Genomic DNA, 24,854 nt, shown 5'->3' on the forward strand with positions numbered 1-24,854 from the left:
CTGCCTCCCACCAGCTAGAGTGTAAATTGCCAGTGGGGTGGCAATCGGTGCACTTAGTTTTCCGAAGTTGCCTCACAAAGAAACTTTGGGTGACTTCGGTAAACGAATCACCCAGAGTGCCATGCCTCCGCCAATTTAGATTCTAGGCGGCGGGAGGCAGTTCGGGGAGATTAGTCACAGATTGCAGTTTCAGCCATCTGGTTGCTAGGGTCCATATTCCCCTAGCGACCATGCACTGATTTGAATAAAAGACTAGAACTGGATTAGGAGAGGCCTGAATAGAAAGATGAGTAATACAAAGTAGCAATAACAATACATTTGTAGCCTTACAGCTCATTTGATTTTAATTGGGGTCAACTACCCCTCTGTTTGAAAGCTGGAAAGAGTCAGAAGAAGGTGGCAAATAATGAAAAAACTATAAATAATAAAGGCCAATTAAAAAGTTGCGTAGAATTGGCCATTCTATAACATACTAAAAGTTAACATAAAGGTGAACCACCCCTTTAAAGCCAATGGCACACTGTGTGATTAGCATGTGGCTATATTCTTTAGCGGAGAATAGTGGTGGTCCTAACATCCCTATGTACCCATCACTGCTTCTCTAGGGACAGACCACCCATGGAACCATTCTTTTAATCCTGAAAGGTGATCCACCTGTCACTACCAAATGTTACCCATATATCTATAAGGGACATGGTGAAAGGAGTATAGGGGCCTATAGACCACTGATGTTTCTCGTGGTTTATATGCTGATGTGCCATCAGTCTAAGGCCTATAACATTGCCATCTAGCTTGCAAACAAAAATGATGTTCTCTTTTTGACAAGAACTCATTCAGTTGAATCAGAGCCTTTGGCACCCAAGGCTTGTGTTGCTCTCCAACTCTTCTTATTTTCAAATGTGGCTTATGGGTAAAAAAGGTTGGGGACCCCTGTTATAGAGAAATCACAGGGCTTTGGTTATGTTTGTTTGCCTCACCTCTTTTGCAGTGCAAACACAAGGCTGTGGTGTTGTGATATAACACAACAAATTACTACGGACTTGTGTTTTTTTTTGGCGATACAGGGCTAATACACACAACTGTAAAATACCAGACAGATTCCATGTCTTTTAAGAATTACGAAGAAGTGGCTAGAAACTAGTGCATTGTAGTCAAAGAATGTTGCCTCTTCCCATACATCCATACACCTATGGGGGCTAAAGGCATTTTCTACAGACCTAATGTAGAATTGCTACACCTTGAGGTAAAAAAATGTATAGGATTCATATCTGGGAAGCGTTCAGCTGATACTAGCAAAATGGCAGCACTCACTCATAAGTACAAACACACACATACAAAAGGAATTTTATATGCTATGCCAATACTTAATAACGCTTTGCATAACTTTAAGAAAACGCTCTGTATTCAGTATTAACCCTTTACATAGGAAGTACAAATTCAGCACTTTTACAGAAATGTACAAAAAGGACAGACGTCTATATGATTTAGCAACCCAGAAAAACAAGTTTCAGCCTGTGAGACAAATGCTGAGCTTTCCCTGTAATTACTCTGTTTTGAAGTTAAGTGGTTAAAGGATTGTCATATTTGTATAATTTCTCCCATGTGGGCATTACTGAAGGGAAGGAATATGCACAGAATACATGTTATATAGAAGTTGAAACACTTGTGCTCACATGACAAATTATTTATAGAAGGGATTTTTTTAAATGTCTGTTTTAAAGGAGAAGGAAAGTCTGTTTGCACTTGGGGGTGCCAAATGTTAGGCACCCCCAAAGCGATTGTATTGACTTACCTGAAACCCTGGACCGGTGGTCCTATCAGCAGAAAACTGCACTGGCCCGGGGTTATACCAGCGAGCACCACAGATCGATCTTCCGTCTTACTCGTTCCTTTGCGCGGCTGCGCATGTGCAGTAGAACGAAAAGCCAAACTTTAACTAAAAAGTCAGCTATTTCGTTCAACTGCGCATGCATTTGCCCTAGGAAATTTGAAGAAAGAGGAAGCCAAAAGAAGATTTTTCCGTGGTGCTTGTTAGAAAAACCCCGGTCCGGGGCAGTTTTCTGCTGATAGGAGCACTGGCCTGGGGTTTCAGGTAAGTCAATACAATTACTTGGGGGTGCCCAACATTTGGCACCACCCAAGTGCAAACAGACTTTCCTTCTCGTTTAAGCATTGCTTTGGCTTAAAGTAGAAATATGTGGTTTCCTCTAAGTGGTTTTCAACCAGTTTCGGTATTTAATAATGTTCATTAAAACATGATGACATAAGCTACCCATTCATCCAAAAGTCTGCTTGTATGGTGCCGTCATACAATGTTGGCTCAATAAGATCAGAACAAGGACCAATTTGCACCAAGTCAAGTCTCCAGCTCCCCATAATTTGAACAGGAATTACTGTTAAAGGAGAACTAAGTAGTAGACTAGAAATATTGTACATTATGTGTTGGGCTTCTGTACAAGCCCAGGGCAACCACAGCCCTTTAGTAGGGAAGATCTGTGTCTGTCAAGATGCCCCAGTAGTCCCCCATCTTCTTTTCTGCTGATTTACTGCACATGCCCTGTGCTGCTGTCACTTACTGAACTCTGGGACTGACTCAAAATGTACAGTACACATGGATTATAAATTCCACAATATAAGGCTGATAATACAGATAATAACTACATGGCAGCACAGAAACCAGTGCAACTAGCCCTGCAGCATCAGTGTATACGACACGCCAACTTCATTTTCTGCTTGATAATTTGCTTAGCTTCTCAACATGTGCTCAAAGCCCACTAAGCATTTGAGTGTCACAGACAACCTGTGCCAAGTTTGAAGTCCTGGATCACTGCTGCTATTGACAAGCTGAAACTTTAGGCTAGAACAATAAGTTTAGTATATAAAAACCTAGCATGTTTAACCATATTCATTCTCAGGGTTAAGTTTTCCTTTAACCAAACACCTCAGCAACTGAAAAGGCCTAAAACTAAGCCAAGGATTCATCTGATACAGGTATGGTTGCAATGAGTTCAGAACAAGAGCAGGGGCACCTCAATAATTGCCACCTTTCTTTCCTAAAATTACTGCCTGTGGGGAGGGCAGAGCAGGTCAGTGATGTCTCAGCGAATCAGGGTTGGGGAATGGTCAGACTGAGGATGCTTTATGTGGTAAGGGCATGGGTGGAGGGCTTAAAAGGTTGGGTCAGGAGGCAGAACAGTTCAATTAGTGATGGAAATTAAGGGAAATTACAAAATTACCATCAAGTACATTTTAATACCTGTCTTAAAGATTTGTCAGTAAAATCATTTCTAGGTCGAAACCCAAGGAGTGACCAAATGCACCCAAGTGCTGTCTGGGTTGATGTATCTGTATGTGGTACTCACACCACAGGATTGTCAAGCCCACCCAAAGGATATGCATTAGATACAATTATATATAAGGGTGTTCAAAAGAACCCAAAACTGGGGAGTAAAGCAGTACCCCTTTACGAAGAGCCAATTTCATATACTTCTGTTGTTCTTTTATCTAATCCAGTTTTAATACAACAGCCAAAATCGGATTTCACAATGACCATTTTTTCATTACTAAATCTAAAACATCAATTATTCCCTCAGCTTCTGCTACAACAGGCATATACTGAGTGGTTTAGATTGCTGAACGGCTGCCAAGCCATCCTCACAGAATGATGTCTGCATCTCGAGATAGATTCCATTTTCCGCAGCCTGGCCTGGAACTCACAGAGGTTAAAATAAACCATAATTATTATTAATGAGCAAATAAAGCTTCTCAATAAAAACGCCCTGTCTACAGTGATGATTACCTTTCATGTGATTAGTACCAAGCTTACTGCCCACCCCCATCCTGAAAACTCTATAATTCAAGTTGTCAATTTACAGAAATTTTAAAATTATGGCGACAATATACGAGTTGAAAAAAGTTGCCAAGTCGGGTTTCTCCAGATCAAGTGAGCAGATTGGCCCTACAGATACATGGCCAAAAACAGGGCAGGTAAAAAAAATGTTTTCAATCTATTATTCTGTCTTTTGCGGCTGTACTTCCCCTTTGGAGATCCAGACAAAGATGTATTTTCTTTTCTTCTTGCTTTCCATGTTTTATCCTGTGACCAGCTGTATTGAATTGTTATTTTACTTTAGAAATGCAGAGCCGTATGGAGGTAGGTAGCAATTTTAGCTAAAGCAAAGACCTTTAAAAATCATTACATAAAAAAACAGATGCCATTGGCATCTGCAAGACATTTTTATACATGCACTGCAATGGGTAGCTGCTTTTGTGGAATCAAGAGATTTCAGCAAAAGGCCAAAGGCTGAGCGCTTTTACACAGGTCATGTAACTCTGTGTAAATTGTTTACGATTTTCTTAATTTCTTGCCTCAGTTTTTACACAGCGAAGCCTGGCAAAGTGTGATATAATATACCGCACTTTGTTTACACAGCATAATAAATATGCCCCCTAATGTCCATTATTATTTATAATACACAAACTTCAGAATGGCATTACTGAGCACTGGATTAAAACTGAAGATATCACTAAAGACTGTTTATAAGTATACATTTTACAGAATATTTGTGGCTCTTGTGTATTATAAAAATAATTAAAGTTTCACAAAATAAGCAAGGTGAAAAGGAAAATACCTTCTGCAATTTTCATCCAAATTTACTTTTATTTTAAAAGTACCATATATTAAAGAGTTAATAAATACAGGATTTGCCAATAAACATCAGGAGCCTGATGGAAATGTTTCCGTTGAATTTATCAAATAATCTAAAAAATAATAATCTCTCACGTCAGACCTGTCTATAGATAAGACATCTGCAACTCTTTATTTTTTTTTTTCTAAGTTTACCAACTTCCCCAAAGTGATTTTTCAAGCGACATCTATGCCCTCTTTCAAGCCGAGATTCACGATTTTGTGCTGTAAGATGCAACAATAGCCCAGCTGTGCAAGTCTGAAAACTTGGGTTCCACACAAAGTCTGTGGTGCTCAGTCCCGGATTTGTGGAAAGGCCACAACGGCCTGGGCCTAGGGTGGCAGGATTTTAGGGGGCGGCATGCCACTCAACCACATGCACATTGGTTCGGAAGCACTGTGTGCCCCAGACCCAATAATAAAAATTTGCACATGTGCACCAATGAAGGAGATGGGACAGGGTGCGATGAACGGCAGCGGGCCTAGGGGCACCCACAATGTAAATCTGGCCTTGGTGATGCACCTATCAAACTGCATCATCTCTCGTGCACTATTCTTTATATATGCATTTATGAGCATATGTATCTTGCTTGCCTTAAATCAATACACTTGCGTCATATGTCCTATGCAAACTGTCCTTGACAGTTTGATCTCACCTTGGCTGACTATGAGAAAAAAAAAAAAAAAAAGTTGCCCTACTGTTCTAAATTTACCATTTTGGCCCTTGGACCAGTGATCCGATCACAATACCACATACCTGCATATACCCAGGTGTGATATCTTAGTAAAAAATGCACATGTTCTGTTTAGAGATAAACAGGAGATCTCTGGGATGAGATTACATTTTCCTTTGCATAGTTAAAATATTTACATATCAAGTTGGTCAAACATGTCAGATTGGGTCGCCAGTAAGGACTATTTCAGTTTCTTAAATTTTGACATATATGCCAGATCAAGGTATCACAATGGACTGAAGATCAGGATATCTGTTAAAACTTCACGACACATCAGCAGATGAGGAAGAGGAGCCGTGACTCCTAGTTACTCAATGCAGTTCCAGTTATGCAAATTGTTGGCCTGTATGACAGAAACTATAGGAAGGTGGTCATATATATGTATTACCATCTTTACGCTGTTTGTTTGGTCTGATTATATATAGTCACCTTAACACTTTTCTTCCAAGCCAGGGGCCACAAAGGCAGTAAAGGTGGCCATACACGGGCGGATAAAAGCTGCCGGCAGACTGTGTCGGCAGCTTATTGGCTCGTGTATGGGGGCCCCCGACGGGCTTCCCCGATCGAGATCTGGCCGAAAGTCGGCCAGATCTCGATCGGATGGGACAGAAAATCCCGTCGGATCGCGGCCGCATCTGTTCGTTGATGTGGTCCCGCGATCCGACCGCCGTTTACCGAATGCTAGGATCCGATCGTTGGGCCCTAGGGCCCACGATCGGATCTGCCCGATATTGCCCACCTTGACATCGCCAAACGAGCGGATCTATCCATGTATGGCCACCTTAAGACTGGCCGACTATTAAAATACAAGAAAAACTCCCTCTGATGCCTATGTTTTTGCATAAAGCAAAGAACAATCTAACCCTGCCTCTGTTACCAATGGGTTAAGCTGAAAGGCAATAAAACGTAAATTACACAAAGGAGAGTGATATCACACTTTTGTTATTTTAAGTCTAAGAAAAAAAATAAAGGCAGAAGGTTTTAAACTAAAAATATCCAAAAGAGACACATAAATCTCCATGACACATTTGACGAGAGGCGCTTGCATTGTCTCAGAGACTTTTGCCTGTCAGTCGACACATCAACTCGACTAAAAATGATCACAAGGAAGGAAGCCCATGCACCTTAAGCTTTTCAGTGACTTCCAACCTGCCGCCTGACAGTCGCAACTTAACAAAACATTGGGGTGGACCCACCTGATGAACCACAAAAGCAGAGAGTTCACCTCTAGTTATCAGACTCAGTGTGAATATAGGGGCCTCTTCATTGCACTCTCACTTTCGAAACCTTGGGCCTGTGTTATGGCAGGCAATGAGGTAGCTGATATCAAGGCAAACAAGTAGACTTCCATGACAGATGTGGTCTTTTACTATGCCTTTTATGGTTCAGGGAGCCTGCATATGTATTCAGAGGATATGACTCACTCTCTAATCATTTCTACCATCAGAAAAAAGGAATAGTGATCTGTAAGCCAGGGCATTGACAATTTTATTGTATAGGACTGAGAGGCGGGTACCAATTTGTTATGCTTCATGCCTCCCTAGTAATCATAATTGCTTCTTCAGACCCCACGCCAGGACAGCTCTCCAAAGAAAAACACCCGTCTGGGGCACTTTTATGTTGGGGACCAATCCGTTTATTTCCTACTGTGCAGGGAGCTGGATGGTGTGCATCCACAGTAGAACAGAATAGGAATTTACCACACTGTGCTCTACCACACATGCACAACGTGCAGGGCCACAATCAAGATCAACAGGACAGGAAGAATATGGTGCTCACTATAAATGTACCCTGAAACTATTCTTTTTTTCCTGTGAAGAGTATCACCAGCCCAGGTAGGTTACTATATCTATCACTAAGAAGTGCCTAATAGATTAGCACCCCACAGTGAATAACACCTTAATTCTCCTTTAATACATTACGGTAAATCCACAGAGAAATGTAGCCCCTTTACACCTAAAACTAATCTCCATATCACTGTTCCAGTAGTAAAAATGTGAGATTTAAACGATCAAAGTATACTTGTAATTCAGTCCAACATGTGACTGTGATCAATTCACTCTGACCAGAGAAAACGGCAGACATTAGAAACACGTTATACCCACTGAAGATTCTGTGTCTACCTATCTTGATATATTTCTATAACCCGTCTTTCTCCACTGACCTCACACCAAAATAAATAATGTCCTATTATATGTACTGATGCCACCTTTTATAATTACAATAGATTCTTGGGAGGCATTGCCCCTTTTAATGAAGCAGCGAGGCCATTTGCCACAATACCCTGCATCTGTACAGAAGTGCTACATCCATCTGTTGTTGTATTTCAAACCCCAGAACCCACAGAAAGCTAGAGTCAGATTGATGCTCAAGCTTTACAATGCCTGGGGTAGCTTCTCCTTAAGTGGCCCTCCCCTTTAAATATATCAAACCTTCCTATGTCAAGTCCCACATGGCAGGAGTAATTATTTATGAGCCAGTCTTGTTAAGAGATGGTGGGATCAATGTGGCTAGTCATGCATAGCACTTGGCTTGTCATCAAACTATTTCCTAGAGGCAGACAACTACGTGATGTACCGTCTGGAGACAAACGCATGCACACACATGGCAAACACAGAAGAGTTATAGTCAAGTCTAAATTGGAAGATGTCTATTTATAGAGGCAAATCAGATCAGCCTGTGCGTAGCAGGGAGTTTCAGAAAGCAACACAAATGTCTGTTTCTTACCAACATGCAATGTCACAACCAAGTGATCAGCGTTAACACAAAGCACTAGCCAATCACAGGTCCTAGGGATTGATAAGTCGATTCTTCCCTCCATTCTGAAGGGAACCAGAAAATATATAATTTTGATGAAAACACAGCATGACCACCTTCCTATTGTTGTGATTATTGTATGAATGGAAAGCTTTAGACACTAGGTAGATAGGGGTCTTATTTTGCAGGCACCTGAGGCCTGCGGGAGTATTTTTATCTGCAGACAGCTACCTTTTTGCCATCCATGTTACAATACCAGTTGAAGCAAGGCATTCACCATGGCAAATCCTCTCTCATCCTGAAGGATTTAAGATCTGATCTATGAGATACCTAAAAAGCAACATTTCTGGCTCTCACTAGAGATCCTCCCTTCACCTTGGACCATTTCTTCCTTGGAATGCAGAGAATTCAAATTAATAAAGTCTCCAGGAGAAGAATTTAAGCACTGTGGCTACTCCTTCATTGATCATAATAGTATCTTGTATCCGAAGGAACTGATTCAAGGACAGCTGACAACCTTAATTTGGACGGTGTCCCAATACTTTCAACTATTAAATAGTTTACTTTAATTTGATGCTGGGAAGATGATATAGCTTAACACTAAGCATTCAAATTAGCCTCCAGTAGTGAGTTGACAAGAGGCATCTACCCTATGCCCCACCGTGCAGCAGAGGGGTGCACAACAGCAGCAGGTATGATAGTACCAGATGATGACAGTTACACTATAAGGGCCATTTACAATGCCCACAGGCACTAACATATACAGTACTTTGTGCAGAGAGAATGTCTGCCCAGGACTGGCTGTGCTCTGCATTTACACAGAAATACAAAAATCCAGAACAAGGTGCAGAACACAGCATATGAAGGCCATAGGCTAACCCTGCAGGTGTAAGTACAGGGCCACACTATGGACTGAATCTGCCACCGGTCCCTAACTTGCACATCATTCATATGGGCAGGGGTCAGGATGGAGGGACACCCAAGTACCTTGTCCCTTGAGAACACAGTGCTGTCAAACATAGGTAGCACTGTATTTATGGAGAGTGTGTTGCAAGTGCAGAGACCAGTTCAATTCTACGAAAGTAGGAAATAGCTTTCAAATTGCAAAAAAAAAAAAATTGACTGTGCATCTGTGATCTGCTTCTAACCTTTGGCCCTTCAGCTGATATTAATATACAACTCAAAATACTGACGCTGTAAGAAGTTCTGACTACCAGTATGTAAACTAGGGCAATATATCTGCCAAAAGTTCATGATAATTCAGCCACTAGAGGCCATTGTTTCACATTAGTTTCAAAACTACAAAAAGGGCTAGGAACCCACAGCCACTAATCAGCAGGTAGAAATGTCCTAGTCACTAGACCAGGTAACAATTACACCGACTGGTGCCACGCCTAAGAATATAGAGAAAAAAAAGAAAAACATAAAATGGTGCTAAACAGGTAAGGTTATGTTTTCCCTTAGAAAGGCACATTTTGTAGTACTGCAGTCGTGGTTACACAAGCATCTGAACACACATTTATTGACTAGTAAGAGCCACTTTCTTTTGGAACAATGCAACAAAACATTCTGACTTTCTGCTCTGAATTGGAACTCATTCAATGGAAATAACTATTAATCACCGTAAATCGTGTTTTTCTACTAAGGTCAAATCAAAAAATAATTAAGGCATGGCGCGGAAACAAAGGCACAGCTGCTCATTTAAATAAATCAGGCAAAAATACCAAAAAAAATATGATACAAGATGCAAGGCGGGAGTGAGCGCCAGAAAGCTGTGTGATTCCATGCAGCTAAAAACAAGACTATATCAGCAGTTTCAAACAGGCATTAAGGAGGGCACCCTCAGCGGTTGATTATGCATATTACATTATTTTAATGGTGGTTTTACAAATGCCTCTATTTCTCCCATTGCAAAAACACCAAAACCACCTGCAATTTATGCCCCTGACTTTAATAAGCCACCTGTAACAACGGTTGGGTTTTGGCCTGAAAAAGTACAGAATTTCAGGATAAAAGCTGACCCATGTTCACAGTTACAGGCAGATGCCATTAAAGTCAATGTCATATGGTATGGCCAGTACAGGGTTTTACAAAAGCCAATCATTAGAAACTTTAATAGAGAGTAACTGAATACAGAGACAGACTGGGAGAAAGCCAGAAGCATTTTTGAAAGAAAGCCCCTATAGCAGTGGTTGTCTAGGGTCACACCCAACCCTAAGCCTCTCCTGACCCAGCAAACTTAAATAAAATATTATTATTTATAAACCCATGCCCAAACCAGAGAATAAACATAAGCTGACAGCAGACAATTGCCAGAGTAATCAGGAGAAACCAATGTCCCATGCTGGGTGGGCTGTGGGTAGAACTCAACCCACCAATCTGCTTTGGGCTGGGCCTGACACACCTAGTTATTTCACTTGGTTGAAGGCCTCATTGGCGGGAGAAATTATAGTGAGTATTATAACAAGGTTACCGATACATAACTAATAAAACTAGACCCTATGCACAGTCAATGATCCAGACCCCACCAGCACAGTGCAGGTCCAAAGTTTAGAATCCACTATCCTAGAACATTAATAGCTGGTGTCACAACTAGCCTCCATGCCGGTTAGCCCACTCCATTGCTAACTTACTTTTTTCAGTTGAGTTGTTCACCATAAACAAACTTTTTTCAATTGCTTTCCATCTTTTATTTTTTACCATTTTCCCAAAATTTAAGTTTAATGTTCCTGTCTCTAGTGTCTCAGTCTGGCAGCTTAGTGACCCAGGAGCATTCTGAACTTTAACTATTTGCGTCATTTTTTAGATAATACAATTAGTTGATACATTTCTCGGAACTATCTGTGGAATATTAGCAACTTTTGGATCAATTCTAACAGCTACCTTTAACGAAACTCAGGGATTCTGCTCAGCAGGGACAAATATAACAAATGTATCAACTAAATGTATTAGTTTAAAGGAAGAGTAACATCCAAAAATGAAATTGTTTTAAAGTAATAAAAATATAATGCAATGTTGCCCTGAACTGGTAAAACGGGTGTGTTTGCTTCAGAAACACTACTATTGTTTATATAAATATTTTGATGTGTAGCAATGGGGGCAGCCATTCAAAGGAAGAAGGGCTTGAGTTACACAGCAGACAGCAGATAAGCTCTGTAGAACATAATGTTATCGGTTATCCATTATTTATCCTGTGTCATATAGCCTTTTTTCAATTTCCGCCATTGCTACACAGCAGCTTGTTTATATGAACTATAGTATTCTGAAGCAAACAGATCAGTTTTACCAGTGCAGGGCAACAGTACGCTATTTTCATTTCTTTAAAACACTTTCACTTTTTGGTGTTACTGTTCCTTTAAAACAGTTAAAGAGTTGTTGACTGCTTCCCCCAGAGCTCGTCACAGCGAGCATTGTTACGTGCAGGCAACCATACGCAGGAAAATACAAACCATTAAATTGCGTGAAAATGCATAAGAAAGCATTTTCACTCAGTTAGTTGTTTCAGGACACTGTAATTCTAACAGTCTATAGGAAGGTATTTTGGGCTTTTGTTGTCATTATAAAAGGGTAGCAAAACAAAGGTAACATTGACCAACAAAAAAGGACAAACATCATTCTCATTAATCAAAGCCACAACATGACACTGACCTTGCTAAGCACAATTGCTCTGCCCCTTTACACCAAGGTTGTATCAGGCCGGCTCTAGATTAGGAGTTCAGGCAAGGAGAGCAATTGATATAAACATATATTGCTTTTAGTCGAAGCTTCTGTCAATTCCCTGCAGCTGTTGTCTCTCACAGTTGGCACTAATCGCTGCCAATCTCTTATATCTAATGAACACTGCATTGTCTTATTGGCGGGGTAGATAGTGCCAGCGCCATTAAATGGTTTTATCTGCGTTTCTGGTCAGGAAAGAGAGACAGCCATGCCGACTCTGCTCTTATCTTGGGGCAGTCTCCAATTCCGGCACATTGTGCCTCTTCCATCTCTACTGAAATAAATCTGGATTAAGTCAAAGCAAAAGGCTGATGACTCCACTGGTTATTTTTCTAAGGCTACACCTCACTATGTGGCTTCTTAGATATGTAATGTGATTAAACCTCTATATAGATTGGAGACATGTGATGTCATGTGACATTAACCTTAAACACTCTTTCATGATTCAAAAACGGGACCCACCCTGGACTTAAAATCAAGGACCTGGAGATTAACAAGGAAAAAAGTACCGCCAAGGAAGTACAGCATCTGTGTGTGCCCCTTTGGGGAGGATAAATGTAAAGCTCAGTTTATTAGGCAATCTTTGCCCTATGTGTTTATGCATGGTGTAAGCCGTAATTTGGCTAATAAATCATGAGGCCCCTGACCCAATGCAGTCCAAGCAGGAAGGGACCTCAATAACAAGCCATTCAGTCCTTACCCAACTGATTTTTCTAAACTTCCTAGTTGAGCAGGTCCAACACACACACACAAAGGGACAAACCCAAAGCTTTCATCGGCCTGTGTGGCCAACCTTAGGAATAGATGCCCCTAACACACAAGTAATGGCTGGTGCACAATTAAGCTATTCTGCCCTATTTCATCCATCCTTTGAAAGAGCAAATTCAGTGGATAGAGACAGAGGTTACATTTCAAACAAGCTTTGTATTTTGCAGAAGTCCCTTAAAAATGTGAAATGTGAGCAAGGTAGTGTTCCATAGATTAGTAAGGGGAGAAGGAGGAAAGGCAGGCGCCATTACTCCAAACAGATATGTTGAGCTGAAACAGACAGCTGTCTCCGGTGTCAGATCAGTAAAGCTTTTTATCAAACACCGCAGATCACAGAAATCAATAGAAAGGAAACTAGGGCCCAGACAGGCAGATAAAATAACTGCAGTGCTACTTGGACTTGCTTCCATTTAAGCAAATAATGACACTGTTAAAGAGGAAAAGAAAAATCACCTGAACAAACATCCCTCACTCTTGTATCAGAAAGGCTGTCTAGACGACTCCACTAACCGGAGCAACCCTAAATCTTACAAATGACAATGTAAATTAGGAGCAACACTTGTTGTCAGGCGTGGCTGGAAATAATACTTACATATTGCACGGCACTATTGTATTCAATGAGCAAAACAATGAGCTTACTTATTCAATGAGCAATTACAAACGTAGGGCCAATATTGTCCCCAATATTTAAAGGGGCACAACACACCTATATGCATACATGTTCAAAAAGAGCACAACAAAAATATAACATATGCTGATAATATACTCCGCCAGTTTTTTTGCTATTATAGAATTAAAGGAAAACTGTGCTAACCTCCACCCCAAATAAGAGTAATGGGACATAGGGTGTTGTGACCACGCAAGTCACTGGTGGGTCAAAGACAGACAATCATGCCACAGATGATGAGCCTGGTCAATAGTGTTATATATATCAGAAATGCCAACTCCAAAATAAGTTTCCTTATCAACAAACAACCAATGTACTATGTGCCCTATTCAGGGTGATTTGTTCAAATGGCCTCTCCCTTTCTCCCAGATGGAGCCTTAGGATAGGACTATATGAACTATTCTGGTGCGTTCCTAAACGATGCAACAAAAATAGAATTGTTGCATGGTGTCACAGCGCTGATCCGACATGACTGTCGGATGCAGACACAGCGTGCAGCGTCTGCATCAGACAGTCGTGTCGGATCAGCGCTGTGACACCATGCGAAATTCTCTTACCTTATTTTTGTCGCAACGCATCAGAATCGTTTGTGTAGTCCTACCCTTAGTTAGGCTTTGACATAAGGAGCAACTCATTATATAGAGGATTTATCTGTGGACTAGTAATTTATTTTACTAATCAGACGGTGACTCGACAAAACCAGAACGTGAAAAAGTGGGTTCTTGTTTATGGCAAGACAGACACAGATTACAATCAACCCTATTTGTTGAGCTCATGATGAAGGGGGGGGGGATTATTGAAGTAGTACAGGTATGAAATCAGTTATCCGGAAACCTGTTATGCAGAAAGCTCCAAATTACAGAAAGACTGTCTCCCATGGACTCCATTATAATCAAATAATCCAATTTTTTAAAAGTGATTTCCTTTTTCTCCGTAGTAATAAAACAGTCCCTTGTACTTGATCCAAATTTGATATAATGAATCCTTTTCTGAAGCAGAACCAGCATATTGGTTTTATTTAATCTTTACATGATTTTCAAGTAGACTTAAGGTATGACAATCCAAATTACATAAATATCCGTTATCTGTAAATCCTGAGCATTCTGGATAACAGGTCCCTTACCTGCATAGGAACATAGATCACACATAACAAGGGTTGTGCTAGTCTGAACCAAACACGGCCGTTGTCATGCCAATGCCAGGCATCTATGTAGTTTTTTTTTATGGATTTGAAACAAACCAAGTAACTGCTGACTATGTATTATTGACGATTTAAAGGGACGGAGGTGTCTGTAATAACAAAAGATCTTTCTTGTTCTTCCTTCCATCATAAAATGAACAATTAAAAATGAGAGTGTGAACTCTTCCACTAATGCAGTTTTAATAAGAATGCTTCCGTGCTTACTTTGCTTTAGTCCCTATTTAAATGGCTTTCTGCCGCAACGGTTATAAACAAATTGGCAACTGTAAATGAACAAAGGCCACTGGCGGGCATGTTAACACTTTTGGAAATAACAACACTACAGAGTCAATCACGACTCCACTTGGTACTGCGCAGAAAATATTTGGGCCCCCATTAACCATGGGGCCTGTGACCGCCACATCCCAACCCTTGTGTATACTTATGTGCACCAGTGTAAGGAAATAATTAGTGTAGAGGTTCATATATCGAGTTCCAGAAACAATGGAAGATGTTAAACCCTTTGCGTGTCAGTAGTCAGCCTTTGATCTATGGAATATACAATACCAGTACACGGTAGGCCAAATGGAAATTATGTTATTGTTTGAGCAAATAATAATTGGGGCCTACGGAGATCCTTCAGGAATAGACCACATCAATGTAGTCAATGTAGTGGTCAACAGGATATCTGTCCAGGTACAGAACAGGCAGCTCCTTGGTTAAGTCATAATAAACAGGTCAGTAAGTTCTCAATCGAGACGGATCAAGTTGGCAGCTTTTATTGGCCAGTGTATGGAAAGCTTAATATATGGAGATATTATATATATATATATATATATATATATATATATATATATAACAGGCTACAGTTCAATATAAAAAAAAACCTTTATTAGCATCTCTACTTTTCTTTTGGATTTTATCGGCCCTCCACATACCCGGCTTGTTTTGCTATGTGCATGTAATTAAGAATATAACTCTTAATAAGCATTATTTAAGTGTTTCTCTCTCTCCCACGTATTCTGTCTCTCCTGCGTTCCTTCATAGTTATTCTTCATGCAGCCCCCCCTCTCTCCACACCCTCTAAAGAGTCACATGACCCTATTAAGTTCCCCCACGGCACCAATATGAAAGTGCAAGAATAACGAGACGTCTTGGCTTCACTGGTGTGAGGCAGGCGCGATTAAACACAACTAGCACTTAGCAATCCAGTGTGCCAAACCCTGCCGCATAGAATAGAGTTGTTCAAATGCATCACTTCAAAAAACCTTCAACTCCTGTTCTACCTTATAATAAAAAAAAAAAAAAAAAAAAGGAGGGGAACAAACAAGACTCCATTTGTTGTACTTTCCAGGCACATTTCCAAAACGCTGACGTTTCTGTGTAGAATTCGTACAGTGCTTTTTTTTTTTTTTTTTTTTTTTTTACAAGCTCAATGGCTTCACACGTCCTTTCCTGTTGTGGAATGAATCCTTTTTATTGCTGGGTTTTAATGCACCCAAGGCATGCAGGGGATGGGGTCCCGCTGAAGATCTTCAACGTGTAAAAGAAAAGTAGCTCAGACGAGATGGACACTGCTTTACGATATGTGCACGCAAATCCGAAAATAAAACAAAAGTGTGTAGCATTCACTCTGGCCAGAGCTGGAAAACTTCTGCCCACAACATGAGGGGGAAAAGATTACTTAGGTGATTTTCAACTTAAAATTAACAATAAGGGTTTTTTAAATACTGTACTTTTAAGGCTATCTAGCTTTTCTTTGCTTTCCGCCTAATATATTTGGCATATCAAGTGAACTAGAGTATCTAAACCCGAATAAATTTAAATAGAATGTGAAGCAGTAAAGGGTAAGTAACACAAAAGGTTATGTCCAAGAAATACTGGCCTTTTATTTACAGGTTAAAGAGCAAGGGAAATCTTTAGCAAAGAAAGCAGCCATCTTAAGGATATCATTGCATCATAGCACATAGTGCTGACTCAGGGGCCACCCATTAAAAACCTCAGAAAAAGACAACCACTACAAGATCAGCTGATTTAGAAGAACTGATAAAGAATACTGTGACGCCAATCTACTGCATGGTCCATGGGCCAGAGCCATTTAAATGAAGAGGAAAGAGTTTTATTGCCAACCGTGCTCTGCAAGCAAGGGCTTAGCGTGCTTTTGGCCAAAGGATCCATAAGGAGGAAAATTACAGGAGTAACTGAAATATTGCCACATTGATCAAACCAGCCACATTGCCTGGCCCTATCTCAGGAAAAAATCTCCTGAAGGCTTGCCTGCAGGAACACCTAACCCACATTCTTCTGTGGTTTAAGACAGGCACTAATCCAGATTGGCCATGTAGCCAACGTCCTGTAGAGAGTTTCCCACTGAAATGAACAACAACAGTATTGCATTGAAAGGACCACAATGGTCAAAATGCTACTTGCAGACATGAGGCATATTCATAAATAAGCATCAGAGTGTAGAATTACTGTTCCCTCCTTTCCCAGTTGACTCTGTGAAAGTGTTGCAAACTAACTTGCCGTTTAAAGCTAGCTAACCTTGCCTAGAAAAGGGTAGCCCTACTGGCTGGCTGACTGAGCATATATTCCAAGTTCAGGTTCCCTTTCTGTTGAACATACATCATAAAAAAAAAATAAAAAAATAAAAAAAGAACACAGACCTCTCTAGACCAGGGCTAGGTTGTAAAATAAAACCACACCACTTAAAGAAAGCAGGGCAAGATAACTAAAAGCAAGTTTGCCAAGTCTAGTAACCCATAGCAACAATCAGATGTGCATTTTTAAAATGCTGATCGATTCCTTTAGATAAATAGACTAGTAGTAAGTACTAAGAAGTAAACTCACAGACAACCAAGGACCACAGAACATCATGTAGCTGAATAAAGAACATTGGTCAGGAAGCATTTTAAGTGAATAGGAAGGCTCACCCCCCTCTCCTGCACTCTGAGCTATTGTTGAGACTCGCTAGAAGACCTAACCCATCAGAGAATTAGAAGAATAAGTACTGGCTCTGCACACACAATGAGCCAGCAAGTGCACCCGGAGAGCTCTAATTTAGTGGGGTGCAAATACATTCTGCAGATGCACACACATATAGACTGAAATTGTACTAATATGGAAATACAAATATGACTAAATATTTTGGTGAACTGCTAAATCTTTTTGCAGTTTAAACCACTATGTAAAACAAAATGTTAAGTCCCAGGTATAGTGGCATATATATATATATACACACATACACACAAAGGTATGGGACCTGTTATCCAGACTGTTCGGGACCTGGGGCTTTCTGTAATTTGGACCTTCATACATTAAGTCCACTATAAAATCATGTAAACATTAAATAAACCCAATAGGCTGGTTTTGCTACAAATAATTAATTAATTATGTTAGTTTGGATCATGTACAATCCAGACAAAACCGGTATTCCGGATAACAGATCCCATATACAGTATACATCACTTGGGGAAAATATGATGGCAAATGAACACCATAAAGCAAAGAGGTACATGAGATATTAGCATGGAGGACAGAGGCCGGCCAGCTTTTACATTACGGTATTTGCTTTTTTCTTCTGACTCTTTGCAGCTTCCACTGACTCCATCTAAAAACAAATGATCTGTAAGGCTACAAATGTATTGTTATTGCTACTTTTTATAACTCACCTTTCTATTCGGGGGTCTCTCCTTTACATATTCCAGTCTCTTATTCAAGTAAATACATGGTTGCTAGGGTAATTTGGACCAAAGCAACCAGACTGTGGAAACTGCAAATTGGAGAGCTGCTGAATAAAAAGCTAAATAACTCAAAAACCACAAATAATAAAAAATGAAAACCAATTACAAATTGTCTCAGAATGTCACTTTCTACATCATACTAAAAGTTAATTACAAGGTGAACAACCCCTTTAAGACACAAGGTTGGCAAATTTTTACATTTCGCACTATAATATATATATATATATATATATATATATATATATTATATATATATATATATATATACACATATATATATATATATATATATACACACAAATACAAGAGTCCTCTGCACTCAACCCATTATCTATACATATCTATAAATATACACACACACACGAACAAATGCCCTCTCTGCCTTGTTGGACCATTCTCAGCAGCATGTCCTTCCTACTATCCAAAATACAAATGGTCAATTACCCCTTCTTTAACCTATCTTTTTTTTATATCAGTTAAGGAAGAAAGAGGCCAACAGTATTAACAATCTGCAATAAGACTTCTCTCTATGCCAGATTCCCTAGAAATCTTTTCTAGTTTCTACTTTTTCCCTCTACTCCTTAAAACACAGGGGGCGGAATCTATTTGATGAATCTTTTGCCTTCTCTGCAGCGCTTATGAATATTAATAGATCGTTACAGCTTTTAATCTGTTTTCTGCATGGTTTTTAAGATCATTCTCAGCTTTTTTGCACTGTTCTTATATGCGAGAATTTTAGAATATGTCAGCACATACATGTTTTAGAATACATAAAGAGTTTTCCCCCTATCATTAATTCTAGTATGTCTAGAAAGCAGTATCTCTAGCAGGTCCACACACTAAATCAGTTAGATTACCCTCCAGTAAATGCTTGCATATCTGAGCTACAGGGTGTTTTTAGTCAACACCCTACCTGCCTCCATAGCAACTCTAAAAGGCATCTGAAATGAAAAAATATAAGCACATTTGTGTTTTAAAAACTTTAGATTTACATTTAAATCTACAATTGTTCAATAATTATAAATTATTTACAGTAAATAAGGAAAACAAGAAATGGACTGCTCCAGCTCACCAATCTTCCCTTCAACCAGGTGCTCAGTCAACAGTATCCCCACTGTAAGTACATCAAAAACGAACCACCTAATGCGTTTCGGGATTGTATCCTATGATTAAGGGATACAATCCCGAAACGCGTTAGGCGGTTCACAGCAGTTTTTTCCAATAAATTTATCCAGAAGTGCAGTCAGACTGTGGAGTTTTTAAATTATTTACAATTTAATTTAAGGGGTGATTCAGTTATGGATTCAACTCCTGTGCAGGGGGATCCATTAAGGCCCATTCACTCTTCATTAGAAATCTTAGAGGTGTCACATCCCATATGGTAATCCCTTTAACACTTGTAGATTGGGATTAATTGAAAAAATGCTAAATCCTGTTACCTATGTAAATGGGAGCTTTAGAGTAAAATGGGAGCTTTAGACCTAAGCAGAAAGGGCAGGAAAACCACTAGCCCCCTCCTAACTACTAATAAAGAAATGTAAATACTGAAACAAATTGTTAAAATAACAAATTAATTGACATAGTTATAGCACGCAATGATTGGTCTCACCAAACGTCCCATTATCTGGCTTGTTTTTTACTAGGAGACCAGTAATGTGGCTACCAAAATTACAGTCAAAGTACCGTCTTATAAAGTAATGTCTTATAATTTCAGATATATAAATAATAATGCCATATTTTGGAAGTATCTTGATAACGGGTTTACATATGATAGAGCTCATATCTTTTTAAGTTTTACAGGAAATAGATCTTAGTACCTTTATAGGCATTACAGGAAAGACAAGCTGAGAAAATGCCTATAGACAGTCCTGTCTGGGTAAACACATTATAGGAGATGTGGTCTTTGCTGGGGTACGCCAATGGTTTCAAATTTTTTTTTTTATTCAGACATGTAACCATTCTTAGGTGGTAACAAAATGACAGCTGTAGCACATTTAGAAACACTAACAGGCTTCTCATGAAAAAAAAAAGTCCCAATTTCCCATCATTTGTAAATGTTTAAGCACGATGATAATATTTTTGCAAACTATAATACATGCAAGAGTGGATCACACACTTCATTACTTTGACTCAAATTGTTATTGCAGCGTTCCATAAATTATCTTAAAAATAATTACTGAAGTTTTGAGTGTTTTTACAAAAGAATAAATCCCCCCTATCTGTACAACTGTTCTGCGAATGGTATTTCTGGATCCATTTCTACATGTACTCACATAACTTATAAATGGGAAGCAAAATAAATAGAATAAAAAAGTAAAACTTCAATGAAAAAAAACTTGGCGTTTTGCTGGGATAACTTACTTTCTATATAAGCAGAACCCCCCCCCCCCATTCATGCCTGAAGCGTAATGTTTAGTATGTCACTGGAGAGCCTACTCTTCACAAACTTTTCATTGATATATATTTATAAATATATTGTTTTTTAACAGTTTTTATATTATTTACCTTTACACTTATTCTAGCTTTCAAATTGGGTCACTGACTCTGGAAACCAAAAACGCATTGCTCTGTGAGGCTTCATTTTTAATGTTATTGCAACTTGTTACTTCAACCCTCTCCTGTTCATATTCAAGTCTATCATTCAGATCAGACTGATTGCTGAGGTAAATTGACCATAGCAACAAATTAGCTAATGGAGAGCAATTGCATATTTTTCCCTTCATTATACTAAAGGTTCGTTTAAAAGTGAACTGCTCTTAAATATAGATTCCCAAACTGACTGCAAGCACTTCAAAGAGAGGGGCCCCAATAAAGTCTTAATAGGGATGCAACTAAAACATCGGGTTCAAATTTAGTTTGTTTTTGTTTTTTTAAAGTTAGTGGGCCCCCACAACAAAATCATGGGCCACCTTAATCTTTGGAAAAAAAACTTCATATAGATTTATTGAAACTTCATATCAGTTACTGGGTTTCCTCCTAAAACCCTTCTAACCAAATGGACACAGATGTGCCTCCTCTATAGTTAAACCCTTACTCTTTTTCAGCTGTTTAAAGAACACATCTGACCAAATTTGGGAAGGTTAAAGAGGACTTTAGCACAAAAAAAACCATACATAACTGAATAACCACTTAATAGCAAAATAAGAGGATCATCACCATGGATTTTCTATGGCATGGCAGAGTGACACAGCACCTCCAAAGCCTATGGAAAACTGGTATGTAAGCCACACAGGCAGGGTTGTCAGCTGTCAATCTTCAGGCGATATGGGATAGCAGCATCTCTGGAAAACAGCTGCTAATGAAATATTCTTGTATGTCTTGGGCTTATGCCCAAACAATAATGAATTTTGACCCCCTCCGTATGTATTTGTGAATAGTGCCATTAGAAGGGAGACTAGTAGAAGTGACTGGTAGCTGGCTGGCTATTAAACAACGAATAATGAGAATAAATAGGCAAAAGAAACATACCTGATGGAGGGGCTGCTCACCTGGCAGCAATGTTCTGTTCCCTAGATTATCCAGATAACAATGCTCAGCATATGTGCCAAAGTTTTATCTGAAATCAATTAATGTCCCGGTTTGAAACCGGTTAGTGTTGAGTTGAAAGCAGAAAGAGAGAAGCCCCAGACACACTGTCTATTGTGCTGCTTATCTCCCTGCATGTCTGAGCTCAAGTGAGACAAGAAAGTGCGAGTCACGTTCACAGTCCATTCTGCATGACAAAGGAACCCTTTAAAGCCCTGATCAATTCAACAAAAGGGGGCCTTTTTCAGGCACCTTCTCTGCTAATAAACAATCTGCAAGACAACAGTGGGCAAACACAATGATTCCATTTGAAAGGGAAATAATGCTGTTAAAGTGTATGGCCCAAAGATTAATGGGATTCTGATTTTTATGGTGCAGTATTTATTTCTAAATTACACTGCAAATAATTCACTCTACCATATAAAATTTCATTTCTGAACCAGCAAGTGTATTTTCTTTAGTTGCAAAATTGGTGTGTAGGCAGCCATGTCAGGTCATTTTGCCTGGTCATGTGCTTACAGAAAGAGCCAGCGCTTTAGGAAGGAATTGCTTTCTGGCAGGCTGTTTCCCCTATTCAATGTAACTGAATGTGTCGCAGTTGGACCTGGATTTTTACTATTGAGTGCTGTTCTACCACAGAGCTGTTATCTTGTGTTAGGGAGAGGTTATCTGGTTACATTGCCATTGTTCTGGTGTTAGGGTAAGGGCACAGCTGGCGATTCGGGGAGATTTTGTCGCCTGGCAACTAATCACCTCTTCTTTGGGGGTGACTAATCTCCCTGAACGGCTTCCTCCGGTTATAATGAAAAATCGCTTGCAGCATGGCACATGCAGTGCTTCTTTTTCTGAAGTCGCCTCACAAGGAAACTTCGGATGACTTCGGAATATGAAGTGCGCATGTGCCATGCTGCAGTCGATTTTTCGTGGAGACCGGGGGCAGCTGGGAAACAGACAATATGTCTAGCCTTATGTCAGATTTCAAAATTAAATATAAAAAATGTGTTAGCTCTTTTGAGAAGCGGATTTCAGTGCAGAATTCTGCTGGAGCAGCACTATTAAATGATGAGTTTTGATTTAACTACACTAGGGGTACTCTACCCTTGTCCTGAAAAGAGAAACCAACAAATCATCAAATGCAGTTGTGCACTTGCAAAGCCAGCCATTCCATTTGTATGAAGTTTAATAGAGGCATGGGGTAGTGCAAGCTCTTTAACATTAAATGCCAGATTTTCCCCAGCAGCCTCTGGCATTATATGTAAAGGCTGGCACCGCTGTTGTCTGTTTGTGTGTGTGCAGCTCGCTCTCTCTCTAGATCTAAAAGGGTAAATGGGTGTAATTGGAAAAGTTGGCATCCGCCATAGTTGCCATCGCCTGTGGCCATCATGAGATGAAACGCACATTCCAACCTTAATGAAACTGATTTGCTTAATTGAAATTCATAAAAAGAGGCAAAAATTATATAATGGGAGTTTGAGAAGAATGAAATATTTCTCACAAATAGGGGGGGGGGGCTTAAACCATACTGATTATCGTATTTATTTTAAAAAGGCTTCCCGGCTCTTTAAAAAGCCAGCCACATAAATGTGTTTGCTGGGTTCACAGAGCTCCATCCACCCACACAGATAAACATAGCTGGGAGCGCACAGACTGAGCATTCCCGGGAGGAGAGCTGGCTGCATTCCCACAATATGTTTGCATAGCATTACACACTGCACTGGGGCTTTTTTTGAGTGAAGACAGTTTGCAGTCACATACATTGGAGAAGGGCCCCTGGATCTCACAAGGAGGGACAGGCTATCTGCCATTCCTGAAATAAATCGTATGTGGGGGGGGGGGCAGATCCCATGTCCAGGGACAGGCCCCTCCTTCCCAAAATAAATCCCAGCAGGACAACCTTCAGCTGCTCCCCAATTCCCATAATAAGTCCAAGAGGGAAGGGAGCAAGTCTCCCCATGCTCATTACAATAGACAGGGAGTGCTAAAAAGTAAAGGGGCTTCTTATTTCCTAGGGAGACAGTTGCCTCCTTCTAAATTAAATTCCATACAGGGATTCGTAAAATGATAATCCACTTGGAAGCAGTGTCAGGGCCAAATATACTATAAGGGACCACTGAAAGCTGCAGGTTGGACAGCTCCAACCCAAATGTCTGGGGCCCAACTGAGAGTCTTTACTGTGTGTATATATATATATATATATATATATATATATATATATATATATATATATATATATATATATATATATATATATATACCCACTAACAGTAAGGCTGGGGGCAGAATCCTCTACTTGCAATTATGTACCCTCATTTTCACAAGCAGGGCCAAGTAAACACTATAAAGCTCTAGGGAGTGAGCTGTAGTTGTACAATGGCCAGAGTATGGAAATAACCAGAGTTCACCTAGAGCTGATGCACAATATTCAGCAAGACTTGCACACTGCCACGAGCAACCTCACTGCTGCACAACATCCTGGAATATGTGAGCTGTCAGTCTGCCCAACGTACTAAATCAGAATCAGAGGCAGACAAGCTGCTTTCAGAGGTTGTGCGGCTGCTGAGACACTGAGCTCTCCCTGGCTCTGTCCTACCTCTTTCTACAGTAAAAATGTTACCCCACAAGTCTGATCTCTTACCTCCAGCCGGGGTCGGTTAAGGGCTCTGGGGTGAATGGGGTTTGTGGAGAGGGTCGGGCCGAGGCAAGGAGTTAACGTTGCGACAAAGCAGCCATAGATCCCGGGTGCAATCAGTGAGCCATTCCGCAGGACAGGAGGCTTCTCTCCCCAGCAGGCAGCCTCATCTTCCAGGCAGGACACCTCCCCCTGCACCCAAGCAACGCGCACCTCCCCCCCTTCCCCGCACCGAGGGGACAGATCCGATCACAGTGCGACAGAAGCAGGGGTCGGTCTAGCGCGAGGGGAAGCGGAGCAAACAAAGTTCTGTGGGAGGAATCGTTCGCGACTGAAAAGCCCTGAGTCGTCTGCTGCTACTGCGGGAGGAAGTAGCTGGCTGCCCGGACTCCTCCAATGGGTGTCTGGAGCTGGAATGAAGCGGCGTCAGCACATCATTTCCTCCCT

General features: G+C 40.3%; 1 protein-coding gene across 1 annotated transcript in view; it reads right to left on the reverse strand.

The window, feature by feature from the left end:
* Nucleotides 1-24,798, reverse strand: part of acvr1.S (activin A receptor type 1 S homeolog) — a gene marked incomplete at its 5' end in the record, with an annotated part of 51,239 nt that extends 26,441 nt beyond the window's left edge. Inside the window, 1 exon segment of the mRNA NM_001090258.1 lies at nucleotides 24,414-24,798.
* Nucleotides 24,799-24,854: the final 56 nt, after the last annotated feature.

This window comes from Xenopus laevis, chromosome 9_10S (genome assembly GCF_017654675.1).
Source record: "Xenopus laevis strain J_2021 chromosome 9_10S, Xenopus_laevis_v10.1, whole genome shotgun sequence".
Taxonomy (NCBI): Eukaryota; Metazoa; Chordata; class Amphibia; order Anura; family Pipidae; genus Xenopus; species Xenopus laevis.